Below are 14,014 nucleotides of genomic sequence, written 5' to 3' on the forward strand. Positions count from 1 at the left end.
TGTTGATTGTTACAGACATTGCAAAAAAATGGGTTCAGAAGAACTCAAAATGTTTGGGGTACACCACACACAGCCTATTATTATACTCTGGGGACTCTTCAGATACTCTTCAGAGTATAATGATCAGAGGTCCAGTGGAGGTGACAAACATAAAAACCAGCATTACTCAACTCCTCTTCAAATACATCACAGACGTTACGATGGCGTCATTATGTGTTGTGACCCATGTGACCTCTATGATGTCATTAAAGATGCTTGAAGATGGCATGGAGACCCGCCAGAACCCAGGAGAGATCAGTAAAATTGGTTTTTATATTTGCTCACCTCCCGTGGGCCTCTGATCATTGTACTTGGAGATCTAAAGAGACCCCACTGTATAATAATAGCAGTTTCAGTTCAGACGTATTTGGTCCGAATGGAACCGCCAGGTGAACCTCGAGAGATGAATCTCACAGGGATTACCCAAAAAATAACCTTGCCACGGGCCCGCGGCCTTACTCATCGATCCCCGCTCCTGGCCATGGCCACCTTCGCTTCCCTTTCTGCCCTCAAGGGGACCCCATTCATCCCATATCAGTGACATGATATGGGATACACAGGACTCCCTGGATGGCAGAAGGGGAAGCAGAGGTGGTCGCGAGCAGGAACGGAGATTGGTAAGTAAATCGGGCACATTACCTTCTAGGGTTACTCCAGCAAGTAACATCCTATTAAAAAAATTTAAAAAAAGCAGCATGGGCCCACCAGGCCCCCTTAGCAGCCACTATAGCTATGACAGCAGTAGTTACACCACTTTGTTGGAGGCTCTGCTAAAACTGCACTATTTTGGGTGGGAAAATGTCTACTGCCGTTACCCTGATAAATCCTATAAAAGCTTCTGAAATCCATCAGGTACCATTTATGTCATGTTAGGTAGGCATCACGTTGTTCTGATCCATTATAGGAAGTAATCAATGAAGATGTGAACAAAGCCTAAGGGCGATACAAGGTTGTACAAGTGCAAACCCACTACTTTCAGAGGGAGTTTTTCTTAAGCACAGGAAAACCACAGTGTTTTGCTGCTATTTCCTGACAATCGTGGGAAAAAAAATACTATGATCTTAACATGCGTGTAAAACTTAATACATAAGCAAATTTACAAATTTTATGTTCCAAAATAGATACAGCAGGAACATGGTTTTAGTGAGACTCAGTGTCTCTGCTGTGTGTCATGTTCTCATTATCTAAGTACAAAATTTTGTCTACCAAAAAGGATCCCATGTACATTAAACAGCCCTTTGAAGCAATTGTCATCTATCCACGTCTTGACATATCATGTGATCGATCAGACTGCTGTAAAGGAGGTTAGGTATTAAGTGTAGTCAATGTTGAGTAGGGGAATGTGATTTGTGATAACATTAGTATATCTCCCAACCATCCCGCATTTAGTGGGAAAGTCCTGCTTTTATTCTCCTGTCCCGCGGTCCCGCGCAGCTCCCTGCATGTCCCGTTATGTCCCTTTAGTGTTTTACTTAACAAACTTAGCCCTGATACCCCCGCTCTTATAACAGCGATAAAAGTGGTGGGTGATCGGTGGAAAGCTTGTACTATTGTAAACTGAAGGACCTGTGTGACTTCAGATGTCACATGACTAGGGAGGCGTGTCTTAGTGTGTCAGCCAGAAGATGAAGAGATGTACCATCAAAAGGTACTGAGAGGGGAGGGGCATGTGAGATGCAGGGTGGAGAGTGTGTGTGTGTCTGTGTGTGTATGTCTGTTACTGTGTGTGTGTGTGTGTGTGTGTGTGTGTGTGTGTGTGTGTGTGTGTGTTATGGTCAGCAGGGTTTATTAAAAAAAAAACTAAATAAATGAAAACCCTGCGGAGCCCTCTGGGCTTCTGAACTGCAACACCTAGTGTGAACACCATCTGACAGTTGGTGTCACTGCCAGCTAAATTAAACTACCAGGTGTGCTCTGTTTGAGAATGGATCTTAGAGCGCCGGGTGATCAGGCCAGCCCCCTTATATAGGCGACTGTACAGAAGAACAGGCAGCGATGCCCATCTCATGGCCGCAGCTTCTGCACAATCCTAACTGTGTGTCTGTGTGTGTATCTGTGTCTGTGTCTCTGTGTGTTTGTCTCTGTGTGTGTCTGTCTCTGTGTGTGTCTGTTTGTGTTTCTGTGTGTCTGTGTTTGTATGTGTGGGTCTCTCAGTAACCTAGGGGCAGAGATGGAAGGGGATCATTATACTGGGGGCAGAGATGGAGCGGAGGACATGAAACTAGGGTCACAGATGGAAGGGCAACATGAAACTGGGGGCAGAGATAAGGAGGGGGTGCATGAAAATGGGGGTATGTGGAGGGGGACATGAAACTGGGGGCAGATGAAGGGGGATATGAAACAGGGGGAAATGAAACTGGGGCAGATGGAGGGGGACATGAAACTGGGGGCAGATGAAGGTGGACATGTGTTACGGTTCTGTGTATATATATAATTTTTTTTAAACAACAGAACCTCTTAGCTGCAAGACACTGCAGCGAGGTCCACAGGCCCATTAGTGGGTGGCTGTATGTCTGAACTCAATGTGAACTACTACGAAGACTCTGCAGCATGAAAATCAATGTGAACTACTGCAGAACACTGCAGCCTAACTCAATGTGAACTACTGCAGAACACTACTGCAGCCTGGACTAAATGTGAACTACTGCAGAACACTGCACCCTGAACTCAATGTAATCAGTGTGTACTGTGCGACACTCCATGTGAACAAGGTGCAACTAAAACCCTGCCAGTTTAGCTCACTGGCCAGGTGCACCAGTACAAGTGAAACACAAACAGCTGCCAAGGTTAACACTCACCCCATGCCAGCAAACACACACACTAACTCCTGCGACAGCTAGTGGTCACCACAAAAGTTTTAGAACATTCTCCTGCACACAGCTTGAAGTTACAAGGGGAGTTTTCATGCTCCTGTACACAGCTTGGAGCCATCAAACACCCATGCTCCCGCACACAGCTAGGAGCCATACATGAAGTCAGACAGTACACATAGGCTATCTCAAAGACCATACCTGCCGCTGATCTACAAGCTGGAACGGCATCTACCGCTCCTAGCCCTGGTGTAGATCTAACGGTTCAGGGTTTACAGGTCCTACCTAACAGCACCCAGGAGAAGCAGAGAAACCCCACACAGAGGCCTAGTCTGAAACCTGCCTGAGTACTGGAGCCTATCCCTGAAAACTACTGTCATTCACTCCGTGGACTTTGAGGAAATTTTAGTGGAAGTGTGAGCCCCCGGCGGGCGTCAGCTCACACTATTTAAAGGGAAGTCCTCATCCAATAGGGGCGGTGGTGATGACCTCACCGCTCATGCTCAATAGGGGAGAAATGGCACTTAGCTTGTCAGCAGCTCCAATAGGTCTGAGCATGCTCAGTAAGATGACAGCTGGATGGTTAGACTGACCTGCAGGTGGCGCTGTGCGCTATGATAGCAACCTGCGGGAACCAATCATAACAACATGGAACTGGGGGCAGATGGAGGTGGGACATAAAATGGGGCAGATGAAGGAGGATATGAAACTGGGAGAGAAATGGTGGGGGGAGATGAAACTGGGGGTAGATGAAGGGGGCACTTAAACTGGGGGACATTAAACTGGGGACAACTGGATGGAGAATTAAACTGTGGGAGTAGCTGTAGGGGGAATTGCCTGCCTGTAGTTGCCCCCAGTTTAATGTCACCGTCCAGCTACACCTACGGTTTAATCATGTCAAAAGGAAACAATGGGGGGAGGGAAAATGTAGGTTCAACTTGCAAAAAATATATAGAAAAATGATGTAACTCACGTTCTTGAAGGAGTAATGCACGGAGAGTTCTTGCGGCCCAAGAAACTTGTAATAGGAAACTTTTCAAAAATATAAAACTCCAGCATAAACGTCCTTTTTCATAAAAAATAACTTTTAATAAGAAACTTTAAGTTAAAAAATCCACAAGTGTCTCTTAAGCAACCTCTGAGAAATAGAATATGCTATACAGTGAGCTACATTGAATAACTAACAGAAGTTAGTATACACTGACTGATGCGTTTCGACACAAGATGTGTCTTAGTCGTAGCTAAAACTTGAAAAGTTACCTACGGTTTAATGTCTGCTTCTAGCTGCCCAAGTTTAATGACCCCCTCTAGTTGCCCCCAGTTTAATGTCCCACTTCAGCTGCCATTAATTTATTGCCCCCCTCCAGCTACCCCCACTAGTAATGTCCCCCTCCAGCTGCTCCAGTTTCATGTCCCCCTCTAGTTTCCCCCAGTTCAAACTGGGGCACCAGGAGAGGAACTTAATACTGTGGGTCAGTTGGAAGGGAACATTATAATGTTCAACTGGGAGGCAGAAACCTGCAGGGCCAACAAAGGGAACAGGTTCTTGTCAGTAATAAAAGACAATTACCTATCACAACTAGTGCAGGACCCAACAAGAAGCGAGGCACTTTTAGACCTAATTTTAACAAATGAACCTGACACACTGTCAAAAGTGGAGGTTGGGGGACATATAGGTAATAGTGACCATAACATAATAAGGTTTCTTGTACACATTAAGAAGATGTTTATTAGAGGGGGTACAAAAACACAAAACTTCAGGAAGGCCAATTTTAACCAGCTGAGAGAAGAGCTTAACAGCATAAACTGGGACAAAGTCCTCAACATGACGGGAACACAAACTGAATGGGACATCTTCAAAAACATTCTAAATAGGAGCACTAGAACATATGCATTTGGGGTAGCAACTGGCTCACTGATAGGAAACAGAGGGTACTTGTTAATAGTAAATATTCAGACTGGGCCACAGTCACCAGTGGGGTGCCACAAGGGTCAGTATTAGGTCCTCTCTAATATCTTTATTAATGACCTGGTAGGGGGAATACAAAGCAGGGTGTCCATATTTGCAGATGATGCTAAACTTTGTAAGGTAAACAATAATGAGGATGATAGTAGAATAATACAAGGGGATCTAAGGAAACTGCAGAGACTTGGCAAATGAAGTTTAATGCTAACAAAAGTAAGGTAATGCACTTTGGTCGATGTAATAAAATGTATGACTATGTACTTAATAGTAAATTACTGGGTAAGACTGTCAATGAAAAAGACTTAGGGATTTTGGTGGACAGTAAGCTTACCTTTAATGACCAGTGTCAGGCAGCTGCTGCCAAGGAAAATAAAATTATGGGACACATCAAAAGAAGTCTAGATTCTCATGACAAGGACATAGTTATGCCTCTATACAAATCACTGTACGGCCACACTTAGAATATTGTGCACAATTTTGAGTCCCGTTATACAAGAAAGACATAAGTGAACTTGAAAAAGTGCAAAGATGGGCAACCAAAATGATTAGGGGAATGGGTGGACTGGAGTACAACGATAGATTAACAAACTTGGGGTTATTCAGTTTAGAGAAAAGACGTCTACAGGGAGATCTAATAACAATGTACAAATACATGAAGGGACAATACAAAGAACTTTCTAAGGATATTTTTACTCCTAGGCCAGTGACAGTGACAAGGTTATCATATCTGCCTGAGGGCTCGTTCACATCTGCGCCCGATCCCGAGGAGCACTTATGCAAAACACATCGGTATAGAGACATATATAGGGCTGTTAGGGTTAGTTTTAGGACCGCCCTTGTTAAGGATGGAGATGTTTTTTGGGTGATAGACTGTTTCAGTATTGCTCTTCTGATAATCTGATAAGCTGTGTGACCCAATGGTGTGATTCTACATTACCTACTAGAACTGGTAAGCATGTTCCATTATTTTTAATACACTTTTTCATTTATTATGGGGTTGTTTTTTATTGAAACTCAATAAATGTTATGTTTTATCTATTGTATATTATATTGGAGAATCTGTTCTTACTAGTTATCTGGTGTAATGTGGAAGTCAACGTGCATATGGGGATGGTGTGAAGGTTAAACAGTAACTATAGTAGAATTTACATTTCTAGATTTAAAACCACTTGTAAGTATATTTTAAGGACAGAAAACCCCCTCTAAACAAGCAGTCCTTTTTGTCTGAATGGACTTGTACTTCTAGGTGGTTTCTGAAGACCTAGGTCTGACCCTACATAGCATGACAATGAAAGCGAGCATACACTTTTCATTTTGGGCAGTGATGTATGTCACAATTGCAATAACGCTTGTAACACTGTAGTTTCTTCAATTCTCTACTTCCTCTAAACACAGGAAAACCTTTCAGCTAAATTTTTACAGTTATCACACAGACAAGATCGTGTAGCTGTAGAAGAAGCAGCGGCTTTCTTGACTTAACTCCTGAAAATTGAAAGGTAAGATGACTTCATCAGGACTTTATTGATTTATCTGTTTTGGACCTATCAAATTTCACTAAAATATGTTCTAGCAAAATATATAGTTTTGTAAAATAGAATGAAATAGAGTACATGCCTTGTTTGTAGGGAGAACTAGCTCTGTGGGCATGCTGTGCTATAACAGGATGTAGTATAATATCAGACATTACAGTGGGTACGGAAAGTATTCAGACCCCTTTTAATTTTTCACTTTTTGTTTCATTGCAGCCATTTGTTAAAAGCATAAAAGTTCATTTTGTTTCTCATTAATGTACACTCAGCACCCCATCTTGACAGAACCCCCCCCCAGAAATGTAGATATTTTTGTAGATATTTCTAGATATTTTTGCAAATTTATTTAAAAAGAAAAACTGGAATATCACATGGTCATAAGTATTCAGACCCTTTGCTGTGACACTCATATTTAACTTACTTGCTGTCCATTTCCTTCTGATCCTCCTTGAGATGGTTCTATTCCTTCATTGGAGTTCAGCTGTGTTTAATTAAACTGTTTGGACTAGATTAGGAAAGGCATACACCTGTCTTTATAACACCTCTCAGCTCACAGTGCATGTCCGAGCAAATGAGAATCATGAGGTCAAAGAAACTGCCCAAGGAGCCCAGAGACAGAATTGTGGCAAGGCACAGATCTGGACAAGGTTACAAAAGAATTTCTGCAGCATTCAAGGTTCCTAAGCGCACAGTGGCCTCCATAATTCTTAAATTGAAAAAGTTTGGGACGATTAGAACTCTTCGGCCGTCCAGCCAAACTGAGCAATTGTGGGAGAAGAGCCTTGGTGAGATAGGTAAAGAAGAACCCAAAGATCACTGTAGCTGAGCTCCAGAGATGCAGTAGGGACATGGGAGAAAGTTCCACATAGTCAACTATCATTGCAGCCCTCCAGTAGTTTGGGCTTTATGGCAAAGTGGCCCGAAGAAGCCTCTCCTCAGTGCAAGACATATGAAAGCCCACATAAAGTTTGCCAAAAAACACATTAAGGACTCCCGGACTATGAGAAATAAGATTCTCTAGTCTGATGAGATGAAAATTGAACTTTTTGGTCTTAATTCTAAGCGATATGTGTGGAGAAAACCAGGCATTGCTCATCACCTGCCCAATACAATCCCAACAGTGAAACATGGTGGTGGCAGCATCATGCTATGGGGTGTTTTTCAGCTGCAGGGATAAGACAACTGGTTGTAATTGAACGAAAGATGAATGCAGAGCCAAGTACAGAGATATCCTGGAAGAAAACATCTTCCAGAGTGCTCTGAACCTCAGACTGGGCCGAAGGTTTACCTTCCAACAAGACAATGACCCTAGGCGCACAGCTAAAATAACAAAGGCATGGCTTCAGAACAACTCTGTGACCATTCTTGACTGGCCCAGCCAGAATCCTGACTTAAAACCAATTGAGCATGTCTGGAGAGACCTGAAAATTGCTGTCCACCAATGTTCACCATCCAACATGATGGAACTAGAGAGGATCTGCAAGGAAGAATGGCAGAGGATCCCCAAATCCAGATGTGAAAAACTTGTTGCTTCATTCCCAAGAAGACTCATGGCTGTACTAGTTCAAAAGAGCGCAAATACTCAATACTGAGCAAAGGGTCTGAATACTTATGACCGTGTGATATTTCATTTTTTCTTTTTTTAATAAATTTGCAAAAATATCTACATTTCTGGGGGGGGGGGGTTCTGTCAAGATGGGGTACATTAATGAGAAATAAAATGAACTTTTTTTGCTTTTAGCAAATGGCTGCAATGAAACAAAGAAAGAAAAATTTAAGGGATCTGAATACTTTTTGTACCCGCTGTATATTATACCTTCTGAAGAAATGTTTTGCTGTAGTGAGCACCTGCCTTAGCAATGTTGAGAAATGCTGTAGAAAAAAATAAGTAGGAAGTAACTCCAGTGAAGCATTGAGCTGTGACGTTTTGCTTTACGAAAACTTACATTTCAGTTTGTAATGTCCATCTAAAACAGATTGGTGGAAACATAAAATGTTTTTCTTGTGTAATGTCAATGTGATGTGTATTGAGAAGATTACTGGTGAATCTACATTAGTCAATCTCCTTAAAGTCAAGGTTATCATATCTGCCTGAGGGCTCGTTCACATCTGCGCCCAATCTCCGTTTGTCGGGTTTCCGTCTTCTGTAGACAGAAGACGGAAACCCCACATATAGTGTCCGGGCCATGAGCGCCGGGGAGCGTTTTGTGCTCTCCACGGTGAAACTCTTTTTTTTTTTTTACCGGACACAAAGTACTGCATGTCCGACTTTGTGTTCAGTTAAAGAAAAAACGATTAGTCGCGGAGAGCACAAAATGCTTACAGGTGCTCACAGCCGGACACTGTCCAAACCCATTCAAATGAATGGGTTTCAAAAATGACTGCAGCTTTCTGTCTCCTGTCCAGTTTTGGGCAGGAAACGGAAATCTGCATAATGGGGGCCGGGGCGCAGATGTGAACCTGGCCTGATTCTGAATGCTCACTGTGTTTAAATTATAATATTTTTCATAGATTTTTTTTACTTATTTTTGGCAAACATGGTCATATGTGTTATTGCTAAATACCATCATCGGTAGTAGGCTTTTGGATATTGACATTAAAAAAGAACTCCAACTAAAAAGGAAGATTGGACCTCTCTTGAATCCTTCTGTAGGGATATAGGGATAAAGGGATATACCGTATTTTTCGGACTATAAGACGCACCGGACCATAAGACGCACTAAGGTTTTAGAGGAGGAAAATAGGGAAAAAAAAAATTTTAAGGAAAAAAAATTGGTGAAATATTTAATAACCTAATAATATAATATTTCACCAATGTAAATAGAACCGGGGGCTTTCGGACACAGGGATACCAAATGTGTATGTGTTTCACAGTAATGTTTTTGTTTTATATGTATTCTAGGGATATGGGGGTGATTTGAACATATATCTCTATCTATCTATCTATCTGTCTATCTGTCTGTCTGTGTCTGTCTGTGTCTGTCTGTCTTTCTGTCTATCTATCTATCTATCTATATCTAATCTATCTCATCCATGGATGGAAAGAGACACCCTGCAGTGAAGCTATGCAAGAAGAGAAAAAGGGGCGGGCCAGACGGGTGAAGGAGGTGTGGTTTTCTAAGCAAACTTGAAAACATGCCTCTTTCACCTGTCTGGCTCGTGCCTCCTTCACTGCCTCTCAGTTCTTGCTCCGGCAATGAAGCCACACAGACGGGTGAAGGAGGCGTGGTTTCAAGCTTGCCGAGAAAACCACGCCTCCTCCTCCCGTTTGGCCCGCCCCTCCTTCCCTGTCTGTGTGGCTTCATTGCCAGAGCCAGATCTGAGAGGCAGTGAAGGAGGGGCGGGCCAGACGGGAGAAGGAGGCGTGGTTTTCTCGGCAAGCTTGAAACCACGCTTCCTTCACCTGTCTGGCCCGCCCTTACTTCCCTGCCTCTCATATCTCGCTCCTGCAAAGACGCGACACAGAGAGGGAAGGAGGGGCAGAGCAGGCAGGCACCGTGCTGCTCTCCTTTTGATTCACACAGACGGGACACAGACGCTGCACACGCTGCATTCGGACTATAAGACGCACACACATTTTCCTCCCATATTGGGAGGAAAAAAAGTGCGTCTTATAGTCCGAAAAATACGGTAATTATAATAATTGCACCCAGTGACCTGGGTCCTCTGGAAGCTGAAAAACATTTCTGCCGCATGACCACACTATATTAAAAGTGCATCCTTACATATCAACCGAGTCTGCATTCTTAAAGGGGTTATCCAGCTCTTTTTTTTATTGATGACCTATCCTCAGGATACGCGTCACCTCCACTGATAAGTTGTTTGAAGGGGTATGGAGGTCATGTGGGTTCCGTGACCCCTTCACTGTTTTCACCACACACCATTAGTTTTATATCAACTGTGTGATGTAACTGCAGCCTTAGGATAGGTCAGAACCTTGTTGTGACCAATCCAAACCTTTCATTCTATTCATATATAGATTTGTTGTCGTCTATATTATTTTCACCATAACTTTGCTGACCTCAAAGAGGTAATTCATTCCTGAAAACTAACACAAGTTCTGTGAAGATGGGTTACAAATCCTTACAAAGAACTGACATCAGTCACTGAATCATTTGGTTGCAGTTACTACTGACGAAAGTGGTGCAACAAGTCAAAAGCAGAACCTCCTTCCAATAACAGTAGTAGCCTTGGAGGGTCTGCTTTTGACTCTTTAATTTGGGGCTGATTTGTACTGGCCTATTACTTTGTGTGGCTTCATTATGAAGAGTAGATTGCTGGCAGTCACATCACTGTAAGGACAGGTCATCAATATCAAAAACTTGTAAGATCCTGAAAAAACTCCATTGGCATTAAATTGTATAGCAATATTATTTAGAAATTGTATACTGCTTTTATTCATTTTTGTACGGAGCTGTTATTTGGTCATTGTATGTTGAACACTACATATAGGCATTGTGTTGTGCTGCTACTTAGACACTGTTGCATTATATGGAGGTGACGACATTGAGTGGTCAACTAGATATCTGAAAAGAAATATTATTTGGCCAACATATATGGTGGCATGGCTATACAAGCACCTTCCTGTATAATGCGGATAGTCACTATATGGTAGTGTTCTTTATCCACTATATACCAGTACACTATATACAGTAGCAGAGGAGTAGCGCCAACAATAGGTACCACACTGGGCTCTTCTCACATTAGGGCAGCTGTGTCATCCATTCATTTGCTTCTAATAATACCTATTGCAGTATAACACTCAATGCATTATTAGCTACAGGTTTGATCTGTGTATATATTTGAGAACTCATAGTCTCAATTTTTTTTGGCCCCAAGCATGGGGATCTCCTGACCTCTGTTATTATAATTCATAGTACGCAGCTCACAAAAGCCAGTGTTAATAATAAAAAAAGGAATCTAATGAAAAAAGGAACTGAGTAACAGTAGATTCTTTCATACGTGACACAGAGAACACAAGATTTGACTTTAAGGAGGTTGTGTCATGGTTTGGAATTTTTCTACAGAAATAACTGAAAGTAATTTTAATATATTTTGTAATTTTGGACTGTACATATATGTTAAGTACAGTATATTTGTATCTGACGTGTACTGTGACAGAGAAAGGCACAATAGGTTTATAATTTATTATAGAAGAGTTGAGCCCCGGCCATCAAGGGATACTGTATCCAGAGAAAATACAGTTGGAGATACCCCACTAATTGCAATAGAAGCTAAAACATAACTTTTAATAACTTAATTAAAAACAGACCCAAATCCCCTTTGGAAAAAAAAAAGAATTAAAGTGAACTAGTAATGTAGAACCCAATCCACTTGGAAAAATGCAAAAGGGTGGAAAAAGCCCTAATCAAATTGCTATTGATGCCCTCCGCTACATATGCAGCACCTAGGCTAATGTCCTAGCAATTGGGGCATACATTCCATTCCCCTGATAAACAACCTCAGGCATGACAGGCCAGTGTGGCGCAAGTAGCAAATTCAATGACCATGTATTCATTCACAATGTTGCTAGAGTATATATGGGAGCATTGTTAGGGGTTAACTGTCTAATAGTTAGATGGAACTATTAAATGCAAAATAGATGGAAAACAGAACATAAACAGTTTTTTTAAAAAAAACACACACATATATATCAGTTCACAGGAAAGTTCTCTGGGTTTATGGCTTCTTTGATCAGTGACGTGGTGTCTAGTGGTTATAAAAGGCCATAAAACCCTTCGCACTCTCCAACAAGGTTTAAACAGGGCCCAGGGTTTTATGGCCTTTTATAACCACTAGACACCAGTCACTGATCAAAGAAGCCATAAACCCAGAGAACTTTCCTGTGAACTGATATATATGTGTGTTGTTTTTTTTTAAAACTGTTTATGTTCTGTTTTCCATCTATTTTGCATCTAACACTCCATTTCTCTGTATATATATGCCTACCTTCAGACATTGTGTTATACCATCCTGATGAAGGGACCTTTATAGTAGTCCTGAAAGCTCGATATGTCATCAAAAAACTTTTTGAGTTAGCCATTAAAAAAGGCTAACTGGCCTGTCATGCCTGAGGTTGTTTATCAGGGGAATGGAATGTATACCCCAATTGCTAGGACATTAGCCTAGGTGCTGCATATGTAGCGGAGGGCATCAATAGCAATTTGATTAGGGCTTTTTCCACCCTTTTGCATTTTTCCAAGTGGATTGGGTTCTACATTACTAGTTCACTTTAATTCTTTTTTTTTTTCCAAAGGGGATTTGGGTCTGTTTTTAATTAAGTTATTAAAAGTTATGTTTTAGCTTCTATTGCAATTAGTGGGGTATCTCCAACTGTATTTTGTACGTTTTCCTGATACCACCAGCCCAGTGTATATATACTGTATCCAGAGGTCTGAGATGTCTGTCTGAGAGACAGGTTAGATAAAGTTTGTCTTGACGCTAAAGTTATACTGTTCATGGGCCCCTCCCACAGTAAAATATCAAATAGTTATTACAAAAGCTCCACTATTGGTGACCTACAAGCAAAAGACTGGTAATCCTCAGTGATGCCACAAGTCATCCGCTCTATGGTGCCATAATGCTTTTATTACACCTTGTAATCTAGCTTTCTGGTGGGAAAAGGATCTGAAAAGTCACATATCTGGTTTTGTGTAAAGATTTCACTTTTTGGCCTTTTTAGCCACTCTTGTCACTTTCCAGGAAAGGGCATGATGAGGGGTGTATCTTAGATTATGCCAATGGCCCTGACAGATTTATGATCATTTATGCTAGTAAAACTATGCCAGCCGCATGAAGATACACGACCCAGCATCTGCATTATGAGGAGGTCTGCTCTGCCTAACAAATGAAGCACACCCACCATTGCTGATATCTGCCCCAATGAGTGTGCATCCATAGTGCTATCAAGTCACACGGTGAAATGTCCCAATATATTGTTATCACAGCAAATGTCTGCAGTTCCTACAGCCAATGGACAATGCAACCGCATACCAGGGTGCATGACCTAGTCGTCACACCAGAGCACAGGAACATGGATTTTACTATTTTTTTTCTTGGTGTGATATGTTTGTAGTCCGAGAAACTGCACCACATTTATTGTATGTAGAGATGAGCGAACACTAAAATGTTCAAGGTTCGAAATTCGATTCGAACAGCCGCTCAATGTTCGTGTGTTCGAACGGGTTTCGAACCCCATTATAGTCTATGGGGAACAGATACTCGTTAAGGGGGAAACCCAAATCCGTGTCTGGAGGGTCACCAAGTCCACTATGACACCCCAGGAAATGATGCCAACACCTCTGGAATGACACTGGGACAGCAGGGGAAGCATGTCTGGGGGCATCTAACACACCAAAGACCCTCTATTACCCCAACATCACTGCCTAACAACTACACACTTTCCACATTCAAAAAAACCTCTATCAAAGTGGGAAAATACCTGGAAACCTTCTTTACTCCCCAAATGGATGGACACAAACCCCAATTTAAGCTCAACAAACAGTAACAACCACCCCTTTAAATCACGTTCCCCATGACAACCACAAATGGAATAGGCAATGGGAATTCCAAAAGCCCTCACCCTTAACTGTCATTTTGAGTGTGTGTGTGTGTGTGTGTGTGTGTGTGATGTGGTAAGACCTTCCAAAATTCACTTTTCTAGCCCTTAA

General features: G+C 42.0%; 1 protein-coding gene across 1 annotated transcript in view; it reads left to right on the forward strand.

Annotated features, from left to right (window-relative positions):
* Positions 1-6,234: 6,234 nt before the first annotated feature.
* Positions 6,235-14,014, forward strand: part of CD53 (CD53 molecule) — a 48,273-nt gene continuing 40,493 nt past the window's right edge. The window contains exon 1 of the mRNA XM_075264040.1: positions 6,235-6,311. The gene's annotated coding sequence lies outside the window, so the exon portion shown is untranslated. The remainder of the gene's footprint in view (positions 6,312-14,014) is intronic.

The sequence above is a fragment of the Leptodactylus fuscus genome, chromosome 2, assembly GCF_031893055.1.
Source record: "Leptodactylus fuscus isolate aLepFus1 chromosome 2, aLepFus1.hap2, whole genome shotgun sequence".
Taxonomy (NCBI): Eukaryota; Metazoa; Chordata; class Amphibia; order Anura; family Leptodactylidae; genus Leptodactylus; species Leptodactylus fuscus.